Raw genomic sequence first — 16,670 nt, 5'->3', positions numbered from 1 at the left:
CAAACAAGGCTGCAAGGTTCAGACTCCCAGTTCTCTTTCTACTTCAGGCCCCCGCTTTCTGGCTGCAGACCAAGAATTACCAAACCCAACAGAAAAGCCCACAAGAGGGAAAAGATTAACTTAGAAGGCATTAGGATAAAAACAGAAGGAAGAAAAGGTGGTATAAAAGAGATAAACCCAAGAGAAGCCCTGTGAGAATTTAGGGGGTTGAGGGGGGAGGCTGGGACACTGATCAAAAGAAATTGATTAAGGAAACCAAGGAGAAGATATCTTGGTATAAGATACCTGGTTCAGAGGACAAATTTATCCAGTGCTCTCCCACAAAGGACATTTTAAGGATTTGAGGAGGGCAAAGAGGCCAGTAGTGAGGAAAGAGAATCTCAGGGGTCTAGGTTAGCCTGGCATGACTGGTGAGGAGATGCCAGGCTTGCACGCACAGACTTCCACCCACTGGGACCCTAGAGACTGTTCCAGGTTCTCTCTCTACTGTGAATTGGTCCCTCCTTTCCAAAAACCTGGCTTCAGAGCTTTTTAGACGAAACATAAAGGAACTTTAGAGCTGGAGTTCTTCCTTAACCTAGCCTGATGCACGTGAACACCCCAGCCCACCACCACTGTCACTCGGCCAAATGCACATCCACAAACACCCACAAGATTTCACATTCAACTTGTGAGAAGACAGACTTCTCCCTTCCCCAGCCCAAAGTTAAAAACCCTGACTGAAAGAACTCGGTGCACTGTTTTTAGTAAGGGGGCGCGGTAGTATCTTGATCCACACCCCTCTGGATGGTGGGTGCATGCTCTATAGGCCGTCTGAGAAGGGTGAGGTTCTGCTCCAGGAAGACGACACTGGTCTAGCGCCTCCCAAAGTGTCACCAGGACTTTCACTCCTGGAACCAAGACCTTACTGGGAAAAGAGCTGCTTACTTTCTAGACACTCCACAAATAGCCCCCAAATGGAAAAACAAATGAAAATTCCAAAACATACTTTAGTTAAAAAAGAAAAAAAAATCTGGCACGTTGGCTTATAAAGTATTAACCTGGGAGAAAAGAATCTAACTAACCACTTTATAAGGCTTCCCTTGTGGCTCAGCTGGTAAAGAATCGCCTGCAATGTGGGAGACCTGGGTTCAGTCCCTGGGTTGGCAAGATCCCCTGGAGAAGGGAAAGGGTACCCACTCCAGTATTCTGGCCTGAGAATTCCATGGACTGTATAGTACATGGGGTTGCAAAGAGTCAGACACGACTGAGCGACTTTCACTTTCAACCACTTTATAATTAAGAATTTATCATGTTTAATTGCTATTTAAATACCTGCTTTAAGATTTTTGAAATGCCATCTTTAAAAAATGAATGGCAAAGCGGGTAAGGACTTCCTTTAGGAGAGTCACAGAAGAGGGACAATCACTGAGAGCCGAAGCACGCCCAGTGACAGTCCCCAAGCACAGCCACTGGCTTCTGAGCAGTGTCATCTGCCGAGTGCTCAAGGGATCCTTGGAGGATCAGCCCACACTAACTCAATATGGGGATAACCTATTTGACAAGCCCTTTCTCAAGCCTCAGAGAATCTGACCTGAAATCATCACGGTGGTGGGAGGAGGCATTCTGAAGCCAGTCTCCAGGCTCCCCACTTGTCTGGCCAGACCCCTCGGTCCTTAGCAACAGCATCACACCACTGAGAGATACTAATGTGCCCTCCACAACCACAGGCAGGAAGAGGGGCCGACAGGGCTGAACCGCGTACCTGCCCTGTCTCATTGTGGCCAAAACAAGAAACCAAAAACCTCTCATCGTGCTTGAAGTACCAATTTGCTCACTTGTAGAAAAGAACTCCTAAAACAGAAAAATGTGGCCAAAAAAATACTCCTTTCTTCCTGAGCTTGAGCACCCATCTCACTCAACACTAACCAATTACCGGACCCACCTGCTCTGTGCTCACTTAGCGCAGAGGTGGGCAAGAGGCCAGGAGACCCCACTGCAGCACTTGGGAGGAGCCCAGGGGAGGCAGGACGGCATTTCTGGGAAGGGAAATTGAAGTTAACAGGTCAACAACTCTGACAGATAACATAGGAAGGTTAAAATTCTCATCAAGCCCCAGTAGAGGGAGGTTTTAGAAAACAGTTAAGTCGGCAGTTTCTGGAAGATTTCTTGTTAGCTGCAAGTCAAAAATGTACGTACTTTAAACATGTCTTACATTTTAATTTGTTAGATTAACACTTTGTTAGTTGGAAGAACCTCTTGACCATCCACCCCAGAAAACCCTGGGCCCTGTACTTGTTCCCTGTGCTGCCAAGAACGACTCTTATCACCTAATTCAGAAACTCAAATCGTGCTTTTTTCCTTCTATGAGGTTTTCGTACCACAAATCAGACCTCATGAAATAAAATTTCACTGCAGGCTATTAAGCCTCTGCCAACACCCCTCTCGATCACAATCAAGCCTGAAGACAAAAGCTCAAATGGCCAAATGAGTTTGGTTTCAGGCTCACAGCATGATCAATAGTCATTTCTGTTGGGAGTTTTAGCCTTAAAAAAAAAAAAATTAATGTTCCTGTTTTACTATAACCTACCCCATCAGGATCGAATACCACTCATCACCTCCCCACAGACACTAGCCTACCCTGGGAAATTAAAACAAAAGCAACTCCTCTCCCCTGGGCTTTCCACTACTCTTGACTTATTTTCCACTTCGATCTTGCCTGTGAACTTAGCCAAAGCCCGCAGCTCGACCTTCCCTGAGGACGGCTCCCTTCGGACTTCCTAGCACAGGTACTAGGAGACCCCACTATTTCTATTCTGAACCTGGGTGGGGGAATGGGAAACCGAACAGGGGCCACATCAGACTAGTCACTGCCCTGAGCTAAAGTTCCAGAGGTCACTTCTAACAGACATCTGGACACTGAGGGCACAAGGACGGCCTCCCTTCCAGCTCAGGCAAGGAGCAGGTCCCTCAATTTGATCAGAGGAAGCAACAAAATGAAGTAGGAGATGCTCAGCCCAGTGACTACAGGGTGGAGAGCAGGCACCGTGAAGCCAGCCTCCCCTACCCCGAGCTCTCTGCCTATTGCTGGCCGCAGCCACAGGTCCCCTTGCTCTCTGCATGGCTTCCCCCATCCTCGTTGTCAACCGGCTTTTCCTCATTTGTCACCGTTAGGTCCCAGCAGGATCACACAAACACATATACACACTTCCCTTTATCTGCTCTCAGAGGTAAAATGATCAGCAAGGTAGGGTTGGAATCTATCACATGGTCCACTCTGAATGGAATTCACCTTATACAAACATCTGCTTGGTCCACTACACCTGCCAGGAGGCGTGTTTTAAAATCTGTCTAAGAAAAAAAAAAAAAAAATCATTGCCCCCTCAGCCTGGCAGGCAGAGTTCTACCTGCCCTCTGCTCTATTGTCATTGAAATGTTTCCCTCCAGCCTTCCATGATCAGGGCACACATAATGAATCTCACAGAGGGTTTTCTTTTTAGAGCCAGGTGTACCCACACTACTTGGCTCTAATCCTCCCTCCCACCAGATCACAGTTACCTGGCTGAGCTGTTAAGGTTTCCAGGGCATGGTGGCATCACCTGCTCACCCTCCACCAGTGGCGTTCTCAACCAGCTGATGCCAGTTCCCACTTGGGGTTCCTGGGCACCACTTCAGTACCCACGCTGCTGCGAGGTCACACAGGTCTCTATAGTCTCTGGTTCTGCCATTTTCCTGGACTCTTTTCTGTCCCCTTAATACTCAGCTTAAAGCCTTCTTATAACCAGACTTGCAAGACTCCTGAGGAAAGACATATCACTCCGGTCTTCATGACCTCTCTGGTTATTGGAGGCTCTGGTTCAGGGAACCAGTCCCTTCCTTCCAAAAATAAAAACAAAAACACACATTATCTAGGAAACCAGCTAGTGACATCCCATCAAACTGAGAAAACATCCCAGTTTTCTCCTTCAGAATCACAAAAGTTATAGAAGAAATGTAACCACCATCTCTGCCAAGTCCTTCCATTTCCTAGTTAGAAATTCATAGTCTTGCTGAAGATCCAGGGTTCCCCTGAGTCTCTCCCACATGACAAGAGGGTCTGAGGAGCACCGGCGGGCTCCTCCCCTCAGCTGGAAGTGGCCCAGGAGCAGGGCATCTCCTCACCGGCAGGGTCAGGACTGAGCACCGCGGCCTTCCGTTCTTCCCAGCGGCTGGAAGTCTCTTCCCGGACAAGACACAACTAGACTCCCCTCCCACAGCTGCCAAGAGCGCTTCCCAGGAGGCTCAGCAGTGAAGAAGCCGCCTGCCGGTGCAGGAGACAAGCGTTCGATCCTCAGGGCGGAAGACCCCCTGGAGGAGGAAATGGCAACCCTCCGACTCACTCCAGTGTCCTCCCTGGGAAATCTCACAGAGAGAGGAGCCTGCGGGCTACACACAGTCAGTCCATGGGGCCGCAGTCAGAGGTGACTGAGGACAACACGGCCAAGAACTCTTCTGAGGACCCACCTGGCATGATTCCGGTGAATCCTGCGCCACCGCCTGTGGAGCAGAGCCCAGGGGGGCCAATGGGAATAAGAGCCACGGTGGGAAGCGAGGAAAGGGAGACAAACATGAACAGGGCAGAATCCCGACTAGAGACAGGAAGACTACAGCATCCCTGTCTGTGGGTTGTATACGGTAGACTCCAACCGTGAGTTCTCCAATTGGAGCCCAGTGCAACTAAGCATATATTCAGGGAGAGTGATGCCCCGAGGGCAGGGATAGGAAGTCAGACAGGAGGGCCCCCCTTAACTCAGCAGGCAAATGCTTTTCAAGCGTGGGTCAAGACATGTTTCTCCTGTAAGACAGCGCTAAACCCACCCGACAGCGCCAACCACAGATTCCCACAGGCTATCCCCCCACCCTCCGCCCCAGCCTGGCCAATTCCCTTCTCAGATTATCCTGCTCTAAAAACCATTCAATCCTTCCAATAAATCCAAGTGTTAAAGAGCATTCTTCAAGGTCCCCCCTGTGCCTAATGTGCTTACATTCATTCATTCATTCACTCACCCAGCAAACATTTAAGAAGCTCATGCAGTGGGTCAGATGCTGAGCGAGGCACTGGGTATATAATCGTGAGCACAATGGACGAGGTCCCTGCCCTCCTGAAAGAAGTGGGAAAGTAGATGTCTCCTAAAGAATACGTCACAACAGGGAGAAGTGGTGTAGAGAACAAGAGAGGAAAAGGGAGTGAGGTGAGGCGGAGCTGCCTCCTAAAGAGGGAGATGCAAGGTGGTTCAGTTCCTGAAAGGCTGAGCTCCCTTCCAGCTGGGAAGAGAAGGGTCGTGGACTGTAATTAGCTGAGAGGGGAAGAGGCCTGGGCCCAGGCTGCAGCGGAGGCGGGCAGGGGGCGCGGAAACACACAGGACTTTGCAGACCAGGTTCAGAATGTGGCTCTTATCCTCGAAGCAACAAGAAGCCTTCCTAGGATTGGGAACAAGGATGTAGTGTGATCATATTAGGAATTTTTAAGAGAAAGAGACCACTCTGGCTGCAGAGGGGTGAGGAGATTAGAGCGTAGGGAAAGCGGCTGTGGGAAGAACGGGGATGGCTGCTGCCGCCTTCAAAACCAAGAGAGTTGTTTAGACTACAGTGGTGGCAGTGAAGCTGAAGAGAAAGAGAACCGTTCAAGAGATGTTAGAGAGAAGAATATAACAGCACCTGGTAACGGACGAGATAAGAGCCAGCTTGCATTTGCAGTGAAGAGAAATGTCAATTACCTCCGGCAGCAAATATTGGCTGTATACACTTTGCAGCTCACTGGTATTACACTTACTTCCTTTGGCACCTATTTTTCAGAATTTCTAGACAAATTTAAAGCTCTTCTCCCTACTTGCTCTTAAATCCATTCTTAAAAACTGTCATCTGTTTTGAAACATATTTGTTAAGCATGTACTATGTGCTGGGGAGGAAAAAGGGAACTAAGACAGCCCAGGCCCTTGGCATGTCTCCTCTGAACCTCTAAACCCTCTGGCAGTGAATGCAGCTACCAAGGGTGAGGTTACCCTACCACCTGAAACCTTTATATGAACCAGTCAACAGATTCCCGTCTACCTCTCAGAAATCTGTGACACAAGAGCAGCACAAGCGCTTAGCAATGGAGAGCGTCACTCCTTATTTCATAAGAAGGATGCCCTGGACGACATCCCGCATTAAATCTAACCTCTCGGGTTACTGAGCTGTCAAAACCGTGCTCTTAGAGGAAGACCATGAACCCCAAGAGGCAGTTTCTCCTTTTACATAATCAAACTCCTTTTCTCTAAAATATATTGAATTCGGGACCTACACAAGAATTGTGCTCTCTCATTTGTTGTCCAAATTAGTTTCTGCAGGATTTTTCCTATCGCAGAGATTGAACAGTGTAGCTCCAGGGTTTATGACACTATCAATGCGGCCACATGGAGCTATTTAACTGAGAATTAAGATTAAAACATCAGTTTCTCAGTTATACTAGCCACCTTGCAAGTGTTTGATAGTGAAGGCAGCTAGAGGCCACCATATTGACAGCGCAGATGGGGCACGTTCTCAACACTACAGAAGGGTCTGTGGGAAAGAGTTCCACAGAAGGGCTACTACGAGGTTCTCTGCAGGTTTGAATTCTTCTTGAGAAACACACAAAAGCTTAACAGATAAAGACTTTCAACATATAGCTGTGTTCTCCTTGATTTTATAAGTGAATGCTATAATCTGGACTTTATATACACCAAAAAATAGTGCTTTTTAGTTAGTCTCATAGTTTGGGGTTTGTGTATATTTTATTTGCCAGGAATGCTGAAAATAAACATGTGATTCCTTGTGAGGAAGAAAGGGACCAGGATTTCACAAGCCACTGTGAAGACTGTCTTATTCTGTGTGTGTGTGTGTGTGTGTGTGTGTGTGTGTGTGTGTGCGCGTGCGCTCAGTTGTGTCTGACTCTTTGTTACCGCCATAGGCTGTAGACTGCCCAGGCTCCTCTGTCCATGGAATTTTCCAGATAAGAATACTGGAATGGGTTGCCATTTCCTTCTTCAGGGGATCTTCCTGACCCAGGGATTGAACTTGAGTCTCTTGTATCTCCTGCATTGGCAGGCAGATTTTTTACCACTGCACCACCTGGGAAGCTTCTTTCATATATATCTTATACATTGCCCAATACAGTTGATATTCTCAGTAAATACACAAATTATTTGGCCATCTAATTTTGTGCCTACTTTTCATAAGCAAGTCTATAAGAGGCTTGCAAGAAATGTTCATTTCAGATTTGGAATGGCAACCATTAACACCAGTCCTGTAATTATGGTGGTGCAGCATGCAGGAATTTTTTCTCTAGGACCATATCTACCATGTGATTTTATATCCCAAAGATACATTTATACTGTGACAGGAAATCCACCAACAATGCTTCAAATGTGAAACTACCTGGGAACAAGATTGGAAAATGTTGATAATTATTCAAATTGAGTGACAGATACAAGAGGCTCATCTTTTCTTCTTTACTTTTGTGTATTTAAAATTTCTCTCCCGAATAATGGACTTTTTTTTTCAAGGAACTAATGCAACTATACACAAATTCAATCTGTTCTAACACATATTCTGGAGGGTAATTATAAACTTTGATATGGCTGGGTGCATAGCATTTTACCAAACCTCTCAAGCCAGGCCAAGAACCAACCCAGCCAGTGACCTGTTTTATGAAGTTCTCCTCCTGCGTGATCCCTGGGCTGCGGTGGGCGTTAGGAAGCACCACGCTGAGCGCCTTCAGAGGCCGGGTTCAGGTGGGTTCTGCTCTCAGCGGCTCGGAGCCGTCATGCTTACCACCTGACAGTAAGGCCACTGTCTGCCTCATCTTATCGGAAGAAAAGGCTGATAATCAACTTCCCTCCCCATCCCAACACTAATGCAGATGCCTGCAGACTGAGGAACAGTGCTTCCAGTCCACCCCAGCTTTCAGGTGAGCCCTGCCGGGCACTGCAGTGGCCCCACGGCAGCGCTGCCCAGTGGCCGGGCTGTGGTTAGCACGTGGCCGCCCCACACCACGCCACGCAGGGATGCCGCCAGTGGACATGCGCAGGAGCCATTTCGGTCCCACCTGCTGCCCTCTGGCTACTTTACACCCAGGATGATGGAAACGTGGACCCAGAAACACAAGCTCATCCCCTCCCAGGCCAAGTCAGTCAGCAAACCTCTCTAAGACACTCCCACAGTGCCTCAAGCAGCGACAGGCTCGGAGTCCCAGCCCTTCCCCTCTGCTCTCTGAGGCACCTGCCTCTCCTGCATCCGCTCCTCTTGGCCCTTCCTCACCGCAGCCACACCGGCCACAAGCCACTCCCTCCCTTGAGGCGCCTTCCCAACACTGGCTCCCTCCTTGTATTCTTTCTTAGGGCCTGTTTTCTTCCCCCCTCAGAGGAAGGAGACTTCCAACTTCTCACAATTTAATGTATACAACACACACGTCAGTTGACTTGTTTACTGTCTAGACTACATAATGTGCTATGTGCCAGCGGGGAACACATCTGTTTCACTCCCCATTGGATTTCTTTCCAATGCTAAGCACAATGCTTGGCTCCAGCAGACACTCAGATAGATACTTGTTTAATGAGGGATGATCTTGCTGTTCAGTCAGTCCTTTCAGTGGTAAGATTTTTAAATTTTATATTTCCAGCCCCAAATGATACATAGAACCATCTTGAGGAACACTGCTTAAAAGACAACATTAAGTGTAAGAAAGGACTTAAAAATGAGAAAGAGAACAGACCGGCTTATGTCAGCTTTAAGTAACAAACGTGAAATGAAACTTACGAAATGCATATTGTAATTCTCAAAGGTTATTTGCAGGAATAATCCTACAAGGGTTGGGGTGGTGGTTGTTTTAAATCTCAAAACCTAAACAAGTTGAAGAGAGCTCCTCTTGCCCTGTCCTGGTCTCAGCAGTCAGGATAAGCCCAGGGGGGCTCAGTGTGTCCAGTCATCTCTTTGGGGGAAAGCCCTTAGAACCGATCTTCTGGGCAAATCCAACAAAGGTCACTAGGTTGTTTCACAGCCCACCCATTAGCCATTCCAGCAGCATATTCACAGAAAGGCCAGATTCTTCTCTCAACAGTCCTATCTATGCTCACAGTGACCTGGCCTGTGGCTTTTATTCACCAAAGAAAAACCAAAGAGGACTTAAGTCTTTTGCAACTCCCATAGGGTTTGTCCTTAAATTTAACAAAGTTCTCCCAATACACAGCAGATGTTCTAAAGGAGAACTCAGAATTTAAACTGGGGTCAGTACACAGTAAGAGGCTGGGAATATATGACCCCAAAGCAAAGGGAAATCTCACTTTTTGAACTGAGAAAACTTCCAGGGCACAAGGCTTAGATGATTTCAAAATGAGGCAGCATCTACCTGAAACAACCACAGAACTAAAAAAAAAAAAAAAAAAACAAAAAACCAACAACCACAGAACTCACACTGCGGAGCAACAGAAGCCTGAATTCTAGTCCCAGCCATAAGCCCTTGTCCTCGTTGCGTGATCTTGAACATGTTAGTTAACTCTGAACTTCGGCTTTCTCATCTTAGAATAAGATTGATACTAGGGTCTACTATTCATAAGGGCTTCCCAGGTGGCACAGGGGTAAAGAATTCACCTGCCAATGGAGACAAATGAGACTGGGGTTTGAACCCTGGGTCAGGAAGATCCCCTGCAGTAGGAAATGGCAACTCATCCCAGTATTCTTGTCTGGAAAATTCCATGGACAGAGGAGCCTGGGGGGCCACAGTCCATAGGGTCACAAAGAGTCAGACAGGATTGAGCATAAGCAATCACAGGATGATGTGAGGTTGAAAAGTGGGAACAGTGCCTGGCACACAGCAATCCCCCATGAATGACAGTTACTCTTCTTGGTATCACCTACCCATGTTTTCTCATTACAAAAGCACTAGCACAAACATCCACCTGACACTTCAGGAGTCCTTTCCTTTCAAACATTTAACTTCTCAGATCCTTCAATTCATAAACTCACATAATCAATGACACTCTATTGGAGGGAGCGGGAGGAGGAGACTAAGAAATCAAATCCTCACTTTGGAGAGAACTTCAAGGTCCAGAGTGGGGAAATGAAGTGCCCAAGACACACATAATAACTGGAGAAACCCCCAGGACGGCCAATGGGTCTCTTAATACCAATTGCAGTGGTCTCTGCACCTCACTCAGAAACTCAGGGTTTCTGTACTTGCCTCCGAGCACCACTCTGATGAATGGGGCTGCACAGACACTTCACACGATGCAATTAAGCATCACAAGGAGCTTGGCCAGAGGCAACATGGAATCCTGCACAAAACCCTGAGGTGCTTTAAAATTCACACATAAGAGTATTCATATCAGCCCAGGTTTCCAAACTTCTCATAAGGATAGTTATTTTTAACTTGGGATTTGAAGTTGACAAAGAACTTAATGAATAGGCAGAGAGCTGTCTGTCCATGGCTGGTTAGCTCCTGAAGTTAATGCTTCTCACGGGGACAAGCGTCAGCCAAAGGACAGAGCTTTACACAAACTGGAAAATGTTCCTGCAGCCCACAGATCATGGATTACTGCCTGGGCTCCGAGTAGCAAATCTTACAAGATGCTCCCTAGCTTTCCTCCAGAGCCACCTACCAGTTAACCTTATGTTCTGTCATTCAACAGCATCACGTGTTCCTGGCTCACGCTGTGCCAGGCACACAAATGACTTCGTGTAATCCTCACAACTACCAACAGAGAATGCACTAGCATGGTTCATCTGATCTAGGACCCCACTTCAGTTCAGTTCAGTCGCTCAGTAGTGTCCGGCTCTTTGCAACCCCATGAATCGCAGCACGCCAGGCCTCCCTGTCCATCACCAACTCCCGGAGTTTACTCAAACTCATGTCCATAGAGTCAGTGATGCCATCCAGCCATCTCATCCTCTGTCGTCCCCTTCTCCTCCTGCCCCCAATCCCTCCCAGCATCAGGGTCTTTTCCAATGAGTCAACTCTTCGCACGAGGTGGCCAAAGTATTGGAGTTTCAACTTCAAAATCAGTCCTTCCAATGAACACCCAGGACTGATCTCCTTTAGGATGGACTGACTGGATCTCCTTGCAGTCCAAGGGACTCTCAAGAGTCTTCTCCAACACCACAGTTCAAAAGCATTAATTCTTCGGTGTTAAGCTTTCTTCACAGTTCACCCCACTAGGATACCATTATTTTATGTACAAAAAAAGGAAGTCCTGCCAACTACAATTGTCAGACCTCATAAATTTAAAAGATACTTTGGCTTTCCTGGTGGCTCAGACCGTGAAGACGTCTGCCTACAATGCAGGAGACCTGAGTTCGATCCCTGGGTCGGGCAGATCCCCTGGAGAAAGAAATGGCAACCCACTCCAGTACTCTTGCCTGTAAAATCCCATGGATGGAGGAGCCTGGTAGGCTATAGCCATGGGGTCACAAAGAGTCAGACACAACTGAGCAACTTGACTTTCACTTTTTTTTCTTTTCAGAAATGTGAAGATGAGACGAGGTGTATTGTCTTACATTTGTGGAAATGTGAACACTGTCCCATTTTACAGATAAAGAAACTGAGGTATACTGAAAACAGTTTGCCCAAGGTCACAGAGCTAGTAAATAGAAGCACTGGGATACAGACCTGATAAGTCTGGTCACCTTTTCATGGCAGTAAACTCAGATTTCCCAAGAGTCATATGAATTACCCAAAAACACACCTGGCAAAGAGGCAGGACACAGGGTGCTAACACCTGCTCCGCCATGAGCACATTAACTGTGGCAATTCTCTGAACATTTCTGAACCTGACCTTTCATGTGTCCAAGAAGGCACTGTGCTAGACTATGATAAACTGCCTTTCTTCTTCTGGAAAAGCAACGCGGTATACTATGGGAAAAAGTACAACTGGAATCAGAAAGTCCTAGACTGAAGTTCTTGTTCCAGGGAATTCCCTGGTGGTCCAGTGGTTAGGACTCTGCTTTCACTGCCGAGGGCCTAGGTTCAATCCTTGGTAACAGAACTAAGATCTGTTCCACCAACTAACCAGCTTATGCCCTGGGCAAGTTACTGAACTGCTCTCAGCTTCCTCTCCTGTAAACTGAGACTCTGTGTGTGTGCCTGCGTGCACCTGCCCGCTCAGTCACTCAGTCATATCTCTTTGCGACCCCATGTACTGTCCTGCCACGCTCCTCTGTCCATGGAATTTTCTAGGCAATACTAGAATGGGTTACCATGTCCTACTCCAGGGGATCTTCCCAACCCAGGGATCGAACCTGCATCTCTTGTGTCTCTGGCATCGGTAGGTGGATTCTTTACCATTGCACCACCTGGGAAGTCCAACCAGCATCTGTCTCCCTTAGAGGGCTGCTCAAGGACAAAAGAGGATATACTGGGTTGGCCAAAACATGCGTTCAGGTTTCTCCATAAGATGTTATGGAAAAACCTGAATGAACTTTATGGCCAACCCAATATACACAGAGAAAGCAGCAATGGCAGAGCTGGAATTCAGCAAATGCTCTTTCTATACCAACCACCTTTTGCTTTGGGACAGAGTTAAAGAACAAAAAATTCCCTGTGACCTCAGCAATTGCCCAGGGGGACACTGGTGAGAGTAAGAATCAGACAGAAGAAAGCTGACTCTGAGGGCTACTCAGGCAAAGAAAATGAACTGGAAGCACCTGGAGGGCAGGGACAGCTGACCGACTGGTTCCAAACTTTCGAGTAAACTCACTGACAGAGGGAAAGGTTAAAAAGAACTTAACACCATCAAACAGAGAAGGAAATGGCAACCCACTCCAGTACTCTTGCCTGGAGAATCCCATGGACAGAGGAGCCCAGTAGGCTGCAGTCCATGGGGTCACTAAGGGTCAGACACAACTGAGCTACTTCACTTTCACTTTTCACTTTCATGCAGTGGAGAAGGAAATGGCAACCCACTCCAGTGTTCTTGCCTGGAGAATCCCAGGGACGGGGGAACCTGGTGGCTACCGTCTATGGGGTCACACAGAGTCGGACATGACTGAAGCGACTGACTAGCAGCACCACCACCACCACCATCAAAAGACACTGGTCAACAGATATGAGGATGAAGAGATACCAAATCTGACACAGAAAAGCAGTCTTGGAAGATCCAGTTTGATACCAAAAGTGACCTACAGTGGGATTTCCCCACTATCCTGTTTCGTTCTTACAATAAGTAATATTCTGTGCATTTCACCTCTTTCTTTCTTCAAGAGCTTCAGAAAATCCTCAGAAGTTATGAGCTCTGGAAGGGAAGGTGAGTCATATGGATGCAGAAACAACCTGCTGACCTGCCTTTTTTCTCCATTGTGCCCAGAATGCCTCAAAGTTTCTGGCACATGGCCAACTCTCAACAAAAATTAGTTGAGTGAATATTTTTTGACTACGTGCCATTTCACTGGGACCAGAACTCCCAAACATCCTATACGTTTATCCTACCTAAAAGACTAACAATAGTCTTTCCTGCTTCTTTTCCAGGCGCATTCCAAAACCATAATCTCTAATGTGCAAACGATACACTCAGCAATGCTATTTCTCCAATCCTCTCATGTGATGACTTTCTACTTGTCCTTCAAACCTCAACAAGTCCCGGTCCCCTTAGTCCCACCAAAACCCCTGCACTCTCTCTTCCCCTTCCTCTGTCCAGCCCTTGGGCTACTCGGCAGTTGCCTCAATTACCGCCATCATCTGATCTGAATCGGTTTGTTAATCTCCTTCCTATCAGGCATAGCACCTTTCCTGGAGATAAATGCAGGCAAGTCCAGTTCACCCACAGCTCTCCACCACCCCCAACCCTGAGGCCCATGTGAAAAAAAGAAACCATATGGCAAAAATCCCACTCTGCCCTCATCATCTCAGGAGGCTGTTTGTTTTACATAAAGTTTAGCTCAATCACCAACTTTTAGAAGACTCTGAAAGAATGCTGTAATGATTTAAGGGTTGGCTAAGAGCTGACAGGGCTTCCCTAGGGGCTCAATGGTAAAGCATCTGCCTGTCAATTCAGGGGACTCAAGCAGTTTGATCCCTGGGTCAGGAAGATCACCTGGAGAAGGAAATAGCAACCCACTCCAGTATTCTTGCCTGGGAAGCCCCATGGACAGAGAAGCCTGGCAGGCCACAGTCCATGGGGTCGCAAAGAGTAGAACCCGACTCAGCAACTAAACAACAACAACTAGAGCTGACAAAAATGGCACTTTTGCTCTTTCAATACCTCCCTGGAGGTAAGCTGCACTGTGTCACCCAGCTCTAAATCCACAAACCCAGACTTTCAGGAATTCCCTGGCAGTCCAGAGGTAAGGACTTTGTGCGCTCACTACCCAGGGCCCTGGTTTGATCCCTGGCCCCAGAACTAAGATCCCATTAGCTGGGTGGTCAAAAAAAAAAAAAGAAAAGAAAAGCTAAACTTTGCAAGCACTCCCCATTCCAGAGTTCAAGGACCATTTGCGTCTGTTTTTCCTTATTGGCTTCCATATAAAAGTTACTCATTGTTTTCCTTCCAGCTTACATCAGGCTCCTGAAAGGACTCCTTTAAAGCCTTTGATGAAAACCATCAAAACATGCCAAAGGCTGGTTCTTTTCAACGTCTGCGCAGAGCAGCCAAGGTGTCACAACCTAGAACTTCAAACATGAATATGGCAGCACTCCTGCCTTCATGGAGCCCACGCATTTCCTCCAAATAAAAAAGTATGCCCTCCATGGGCAGCGTCTCTTAAAGACGGTAGTGACAAAGTACTTCTCGGCTTTGGAGGAAGAGCGAGGGTGGAGACAGGCTTTGCCCTTACATTGGATGCCCTGTAACCATAACAACCGATGGTTTCAGTAACCATCAACCCACCGAGGGGCTAAGTTTTCCAAAAGGCATTTTCAAGAGGGGAAATCTCCCCTGCACCGACTCCCGCGTCAGCCGAGCGTTCTGGGGAGCGGTTCAGCCCATCTCTGGTCCCACCGATTCGTTCCAGCGCTCGCCAGCAGCACAGCCTCCGCCGTCACACCCCGCGCTCCGGGCAGGGCACCTGGCGTTAGGCCTCAGCCCAATGTCACTTGTTAACCTTCCAAAACACCCGGCGTTCGGAACGCGGTCGTCTCAAGTCTCAGGCGCGCGAACCACCCACTGCCACCCGCGATTTCCAAGAGCTGGCGAAAAACAACCGGAGGAGCTGAGAGCCTCTGAAACGATCCACTTAAAAGTAACTGCGGTTCTCGACTTCCAGGCGTTTCGCGACGTGAGCGCCGGGGGAGATCAGAACCTGGGGCCCCATTCATAAAATTACAAGCTGTTTTCCCTCAGTTTGCGTGTGGACTGTCCTCGGCTGGGGCCGAGTCCGGAGCCCGTGGACAGCAGGCTGGGGGGCTGGCCGGCGGGCACCTCTGGCGGGGTCAAGCCCACACCGCCCCACACCGCCCCCAGAAGAAAGAAGGGTGCGCCCGGGGGCCTTGCGGGTAGGTGTCCCTGTCAACTTAACCGGGACCGTGACAGCGGGGAGGGGCCCTGGGGGACCGGACCCCCGCGCCCAGCCGCGCCAACGGCCGCCGGCCCCCGGACCCTGAGGAGCCGGAGCCGCCCCCAGCCCCGGCCTTCTCGGTGGGCGCTCCCTCCACCGCTCCGCCCGGCCCCGGGAGCTCTCACCCCGGATCCACTGGCTGCCTCATTGTACTGTGCCGGCGCCGGGGCTTCACGGCCGCCGCAGACCCCGCTCCGTTTCGGGCTCGGGCCGCCGTCCTGCCGCCCGCCCGCACCCGGGGCACCGGCCGCCCCGCCCCGCCGGCGGACCCGCCCCGCGCCCGCGGCCGCCGCCGCCAACCAGAGGGCGGCGGGGGCGGAGCCGGCCTCGCGCCAGGCCCGGCCAATCCAGCCCCTACCAGCACGCCGGGGAGCGGCCGCGGAAATGGGCGTGCGATTGGTCGGGTCTGTTAAAGAGGCCGCCGCCCACGGGGCTGGGGAGAGGGGCGGCGGCGGGGTTACCTGGAAGAGCCTGGGGTGGAAGGGATGAGACCGTCTCTTCTCTCCTAGTCCCGCAGCCTCGCTGTCCCCAGCACTTTGCATTTATTAATTTCCTCTTCCTAAAGTCTAGCAACAAGTGGGGGCAGAATCTGCCTCTGTTAGAAAGAGAAACTGAGGTCCCCAGGGTCTCCTCGCTTGACACATTGACTCGAATTTGAGTTTCATAGGGCCGTCAGACACATCTGTTCCCGTCCAGTCCCAGAAATTGGCTTAAAAATTATCCAGCTCACCCTGGAGAATTTTGTAAAACATATTTAACACACATTCCGTGTGTCTGAAATGGGACTGGGAAAAATATGTATTTTTCAGCGTCCGTCCCCCGAGGTGATTCTGATGTAGGTAGTTGGTACAAGAGCCACATATACAGGCAGGCACTTATTATTTCAAGTCCCTTATGGCAATGAAGTTCAAGTGCAACTGCCATAAATAAAAATAAGCTCTTCTTTATCCTCAAAAACAGTAATATGGTTGTGAGATTTGTTAGTTTGGCTGGAGGTCGCCTACTGAGAAACTCAGGACAGTTCCCGAGTGGGTCATGCCAAGAATTGAGTCTGAAGGGCACCGGGCTGGGTTGAAGCAACAAGGCAGTCTTGTTCTCTGACTCCGGAGACAAAGCTTAAATACTTAAATGGCAAAACACACCCTTCCTTGTTG

General features: G+C 48.8%; 1 protein-coding gene across 1 annotated transcript in view; it reads right to left on the bottom strand.

The window, feature by feature from the left end:
- The window catches only part of TEX2 (testis expressed 2), a 108,412-nt gene extending 92,632 nt beyond the window's left edge, over positions 1-15,780 (bottom strand). The window contains exon 1 of the mRNA XM_065908689.1: positions 15,642-15,780. The gene's annotated coding sequence lies outside the window, so the exon portion shown is untranslated. The remainder of the gene's footprint in view (positions 1-15,641) is intronic.
- Positions 15,781-16,670: the final 890 nt, after the last annotated feature.

The sequence above is a fragment of the Muntiacus reevesi genome, chromosome 18 (genome assembly GCF_963930625.1).
Source record: "Muntiacus reevesi chromosome 18, mMunRee1.1, whole genome shotgun sequence".
In the NCBI taxonomy this organism is placed as follows: Eukaryota; Metazoa; Chordata; class Mammalia; order Artiodactyla; family Cervidae; genus Muntiacus; species Muntiacus reevesi.
This window is presented reverse-complemented; position numbering and strand designations above follow the sequence as displayed.